Here is a 6370-nt window from a genome sequence, read left to right as displayed (position 1 = left end):
TCCTCGAGGCTGCCCCGCTCCCACACGCCCTCAGGGCCCTTCCCGGACCTCGGCCACAGCTGCCCCCTTGCCTGGTCCCCGCCCTCTGCCCGCAACAGCCGCGCCCCCTGGGCTGGGCCTTCCAGCGGCCCCTGCGCTTGGACCTGCGGCGCCGGCTCCTCGCCACTCCCCGTCACCGACCATGTCCTCATTTTTGTCTCCAACAAAGTGATGACGTTTCTTGCCCCAAATAACCTCAAAGGGGTTTTATAAAATAAAATGGCAATGTATATAAATTACTTTTTCTCACGTTAAAGTAAATAAATACAAGATACTTTACAGTGTTATCATTTTTATTTTTAGTAATGTTAAGTCCCAAGATAAGCCTAATAGTAGTATCCTTTATTTCTATGGTTCTCCACAGTACCATGGAAAGCACTTTTTACACGCGCTAATTTATTTTCTATTTGCGTAAGTATTGAGGGCAACCAGGTGGGTCCTGTTTTTCCATTTCATAAGTAAAGAAAAGACGGACCAGAAGGTTATGTGTGATTTCAGGGCCCACAGGCCTGGAAGGGGCTCAAGTCTGTGATTCGTCCTCTGCGCGAGCTGGGCCAAGCACAGCCCCTCCCCGGGCCACGGGCGGGCGGCGGCTCCTCCAGGACAGGCCTGCACGGGGCAGCCTCTGGGCCACCTCTCCCCACATGCGGAGACACCTGTGAGAGGCGAGCACGGGCCAGGGAGTCTGGGCGGAACTCCAAGGCCTGCCCAGGGCTTGCTGGGCTTGTGGGGTGCCGGCCCCGGGCTCCAGGAGGCACCCGCGGCGGCCGGCCGTGTGGACGGGCCACGCCACCTTCCACCCAAGCGAGCAGCTGCTGGGGCGATCGCCTGCGCAGGCCGAGCATTTGGTTCATTTTAATCCGTGCGCTGGCGTCCCACAAGCACCGCCCTGGTGTTGTGTGGCAGGCGTGAAATAGGAGGAAGTGCAGCTTTCCTCCGCCTTGGACGCGGGCTCTGCTGTCACGCCTGGAGCTCAAGCGCGCAGTCGTCTCTGGCTCAGGTGACACAGCCTTGGAAAAGCCCAGGGCCCCTCCGCTCGTGAAGGACACCTTGGAAAGTCGGCGCAACGCGGCGTGAAAGGAGGACAGTGTGCCTCCAGGCCCGGGGCCATTCCTGGGAAGCAAAGCCAACCTGCCTTTTAGCTCGCGACGTAGTCCCGGCCACTCACAAGGAGCAGGGCAGCGCCAGGACCCAGGGGTTTTCCTCTGTGCCTTCACGTGGAGACAAGGCCTCTCCTGAATTCTTCTGCCTCCAGGGAACAAGCACTTGTCTTCCAACACCGCGATGCAGCCGCACTCTTCAGAACAAACTTCTCGGTTTCTGCTTGGAAAGTCACAGTTGTCCTTCTTGGCAGATACCACAGTCATCTATGTAGACTATCCCGAGGAATTCACATACAAAGAAGATTCTAGAACTAACAAGGGAGATCAGCAAGGTCCAGGATACAAGACCAACACACAAAATCCATCACATTCCTAAAAGCTAACAACGAGCATGCGAAGCTGAAATGAGAAGCGCAACACCCCTCTTCTGTTCCACTCCAAGCACAAGAAAGAGGGACACCGCTTCTCCTGCTCTCAGAACCGGGAAGAAGGTGACCCCACAAAATTGACCCTCAGATGCGTCAACAGGTGAGGCCCCCAAACCTGGAGGGACACCTGGACACAGAGAATCACCCCTGCCGGAGCGGAGGCCACGTGGGGCCAGCAACTGGTGGGAGCGGTTTGGGTTAATTGCCTAATTTTAGACACTTACCCTTTTCTAGCTCGAAATAAAAAGCCTTAGGGTGCAGCCCGGGGAGCCCCGCTCTGGAAAACGGGCAGAAGGCATGAACGGCAGCTCAGTGAAGAGGATTTACAGGCCAGCAGCGCAGGGAAGGCGGGTTTACACCCAAACGGCGTCCTACACACCGAGCCCACAGCCCAAGTCAAACAGTGACCCCCGCAAGGGCAGGAAGAGGGGCCACTCGCACTCGCTGTGGCTGTTAAAGCTGAACACACACCATTCAGCCCGGCAAGAGCAGCCCTGGGCATGTACCTCAGAGAAGTGGAAATCCACGCTCCTCAGACGCCACGTGTCAGGTCTGTAGCGGCTTTATCTGTAATCGCCCAGAGTGGAGACCACTCGGATGTCCTCAGGGTGAGTAGCTATACTGTGGCACACCGTCACCGTGGAAGGGCACGCAGACACCAGGGAGTGCGCTCCTGACACGTGACACTGTGCGTGGAAGGCCACGCAGCAGTGAGGGAGTGTGCTTCTGACACGTGATGCCATCACCAAGGCCACACGGAGGTGAGGGAGTATGCTCCTGACATGTGACACTGTCACTACGGAAGGCCATGCAATGGTGAGGGAGTGTGCTCATGACATGTGACGCTGCCACCAATGCCACAGGGAATTGAGGCAGTGCACTCCTGATGCGTGATGCCATCACCATGGACGGCCACGCAGCAGTGAGGGAGTGCGCTCCTGACACGTGACGCCATCTCCATGGAAGGCCACGAGAGTGCGCTCCTGACATGTGATGCCATCCGTGGACGGCCACGTGGCAGTGAGGGAGTGTGCTCCTGACATGTGATGCTGTCTCCGTGGACGGCCACGCAGCATGGCAGCACACAGTTTGGGTGAGCCCAGGGGAATTACCCTGAGTCAAGCCTCACCCCAGCAGTCACACACTGCCGGCCTCCTACTGCTCTTGTAACAAACACGGTATCATCCTGCAAAACAAGGCCGCGCGTCGTCTCGTGGGGCCATCAGGACGTGGCCTGGGGAGGCGGCTCTGCCCTTCCACCCTCTGGGGCCACGTTCCTGGCTGGCCCGCCCTGGGGTCCCCTGGCCTGGCGCACCTTCTTCCCTGACTCAGACGTGCTGCTCCTGTTCTGACCCCGGGCAGCCGGCGGCCCCGTCTGCACAGCCCCTTCCGCCGTCCCGGGGATCAGGCGTTCCTGGGGCCATGAGCCTGCACACCTGCGATGGGACCCATTTCCAGACGTTCTTGAGTGACAGCCACGGGACTCGGGACCAGCCTGGGGTCGGCCCGCTGAGGTGGGTGCCGCTGTTGATGCCGCCCTGGAGGTGGCACAGGCCTGCGTCTCGACTGGGTGAGCCGCCGCAAAGCTGCGCGCAGGGAACTGCCCGGCTGGCAGGAGGGGCCCGGCGCGGCTGGGGCGCGGGGCCCTGGGGGTGTGTCGTGATGGCACTGGCTGTGCTGGTGGTTGTGTCGTGATCGCACTGGCTGTGCTGGCGGTTGTGTCGTGATCTCACTGGCTGTGCTGGCGGTTGTGTCGTGACCGCGCTGGCTGTGCTGGCGGTTGTGTCGTGATGGCACTGGCTGTGCTGGTGGTTGTGTCGTGATCGCGCTGGCTGTGCTGGCGGTTGTGTCGTGATCGCGCTGGCTGTGCTGGCGGTTGTGTCGTGATCGCGCTGGCTGTGCTGCTGTGTGGGGTTTTGGGAGACGCTGCGGTCGAGGCAAGCTGCTGAGGGGGCGTGGGCGCTCTCCCGTGCCACTTCTCACAGCTGCAAGTTAATGTGCAATCACCTCAAAATGGAAAGTTTATGGAAACAAAGCAAAGCAAAGAGTCATGGTCACTCTGTGGAAATGTGATTCAGAATTACTTGAGGACTTGTGAGAATACAGATCCTCTGACCTCGTCTGATACCTGCTTAATTAGAATTTTGAGGTGTAGCGTCCAGGAGTCTTCACACTTGAGAACTGCTCGAATGACCTGTCAGCCAGGTTTGGAGACCACGAGGTGGTATGAAGTGCAGCTTCTCTGTAGTGCGTTGTTTGCCTGCAATTTCGAGAGCACGCGGGCGCCTCTGGCCAGCTGATGATGGGGCAGAGGGGATGGTCCCTCCACGTATTCTCTTTGGGTGGAGTGCGCGGTAAGACCGAGACACCTGGAGAGAGCAGGCAGGTCATGAGGGTCAGGTGTGAACCGCCCTGTCCCAGCCCCCCAGGAAGGAGGGACCAAGGGTGCTGCTTCGACAGAGTCCTGTCTCGTGGGCTACTGCGGGGGCCCTGTGAGCACTGCTTTGGGAGTCAGGCGTGCCGAGAACATTCGTTTTGGGTTGCTGAAAAGGGAGGAAGCCAAAATGGCCAGAGGTTTTAATCTTTATGCAGAGGCTGGAGGAGAGAATAAATAAAATGATGACTAAAAGGGAGAAAGTAACAAACTTTATGAGAAGGATTTTTGGGGGTTTTTGGGTGGGAGTGAGTAGAAATGTGTTTCCTAAGAGGTAATCTTGTGACTCTTGTGTCATAAGAGTTGAGCCACTAAAGCCAAGAAACCTGCCATCTGTGGGCCGACACTAGCTCACTTCAATTAATTGAGAAATTGTTAATTTTGAAACTTTTTTCCCGAAGCAGGACCTGTTTCCCATCCTATAAAGTTAATTTAAAAAACCCAACTGGGGTAAATTAAGACCTACGGGCAATTAAAATTTGAGGTCCTGGGAAGACACGTTGGCGGGCCCAGTTCCCAGGCGCTGGAGCTTTTGTGGCCACTGCCCATGTCCCCGTTCCTCTCAGCATGAGGAGGCTGGAGGTCCAAGGCGAGGCAGCCAGTCTGGACTGTCGCACTATGCGCCCTGGCTGAGACCTGCTCTCGGGTCGCCCACGTCCCTGGGGTGTGACCCCTCGTTGCAGGACCTTGGAAGGGGCGAATTTCCATTGGGAAGTGGGGTGGGCTTCATACGGACTCCTGGATGGGAAGAAGCCGGACACGGTGCTGGGGAAAGCCCCGGAGGAGAGGAGGTCCCTGGACGGGGTGGGGGACGGCCTCGGGCGCTGCATGGCGGTCCCGAGGGCTGTGGCAAGCCGGCCCCGCAAGGCGGAGGCCCTGCTCAGAAGCAAGCTGAGCCCTGAAACCAGAGACAGCGAGCTCCTGCAGCTGGAGCCGGCGCGCTCCAGGGCAGGCCAGACCCCAGGAGCCTCTGCGGGGGGTTCTCCATGCCGCACCCCGCTGGGCAGCGAGCAGCCGTGCTTCCCAGGGCGGCAGGTGCTGCCCCCCTTACAATGCCCCGCCCTGCCCCACTCCTGCGCGTGATGGGGCGATCCCGGGCTGCCTCTTTCCTAGAGCCGTGGCCTTACAAATGGGGCGGTGTTCACTGGCCACAGGTGGAGCGGCGTTAGGTAATGCTGCGGGGAACCTCGGCCCCTGGAGTGCGCCAGTCACAGTTACATCCGTTTCTAATGTTCCTTATACTAAACAAACGTCCCTTCTACGCTTGGTAGCCCGAGTTCTTGAGAAGGGAGCTGCTGCAGGGATGAAGCTATTCAGGTGGGCTCTGGCAGTAAACATGCCTCCTAAAAGGAAATCCAGAACTGGGCGTTTCTGATGGAATGGGAGTCACACGGATGCAGGTGTGTAGCCACGAGCATGAGCTGGCCCAGGACAGTGATGGTGTGCATTTGACGGGAGCGTCCCAGCCTCAACACAGGTGTGCAGCTACACACCTCGATGGTGCACAGGTGATGGGAGCATCCCAGCCACGACATAGGTGTCGGCTGCACACCTCAGTGGTGCACAGGTGACGGGAGCGTCCCAGCCTCAACACAGGTGTGCAGCTACACACCTCAATGACGCACAGGTGAAAGGAGTGTCCCAGCCATGACGCAGGTGTTGGCTGCACACCTCGACGACGCACAGGTGACAGGAGCGTCCCAGCCACGATGCAGGTGTCGGCTGCACATCTCGATGGTGCACAGGTGACGGGAGCATCCCAGTCACGACGCGGGTATGCAGCTACACACCTCGATGACGCACAGGTGATGGGAATGTCCCAGCCATGACGCAGGTGTCAGGTACAGACCTCGATGGCGACAGGTGACGGGAGCGTCCAGCTCTTCTACCTCTTGGTCTGCACAGGTTGGGAGGACTCACCTTCCCCCGGTGGATCGTTGGCTTGGAAACGGCCTTTCCGAGAACTGCTGTCTGGGGTGAAGTGTACCGGCCCTCGAGTTCGGCGCCTGGTCTTGCAGCAGGACCGCTGCCTCCCTCTGTGCCGTCGAGCACGGTCTGCCCTCCGCCTTCCAAGTCCCCGCTCTGGCCCTGGAAACCCGCGGAAGCCGCAGGACCCAGCTCCCCTTGAGGCAGCCCTAGGGCGGGCCCTGGCGGCTGGGGCTGGGTAGGGTCGTGGCCCTCGCCTGGGGGCGCTTCATGGAGCCCTGCGCCCCGTGCGCGGTGGGGGGTGAGCCCGGGGAGGACGCGCTGGGCTCTGCGTGCGGTGCCCTCCAGGGAGCGAGAGCTCCCTGCCCTCGAAGGCCAGGCCGCTCTCCCGGCCCAGCGTGCGCGGGGGACTTCGGTCCACCTAGCTCCACCGCGCCTGC

Source organism: Dasypus novemcinctus, chromosome 15 (genome assembly GCF_030445035.2).
Source record: "Dasypus novemcinctus isolate mDasNov1 chromosome 15, mDasNov1.1.hap2, whole genome shotgun sequence".
NCBI classification, from domain to species: Eukaryota; Metazoa; Chordata; class Mammalia; order Cingulata; family Dasypodidae; genus Dasypus; species Dasypus novemcinctus.
Note: the sequence above shows the minus strand (reverse complement) of the source record.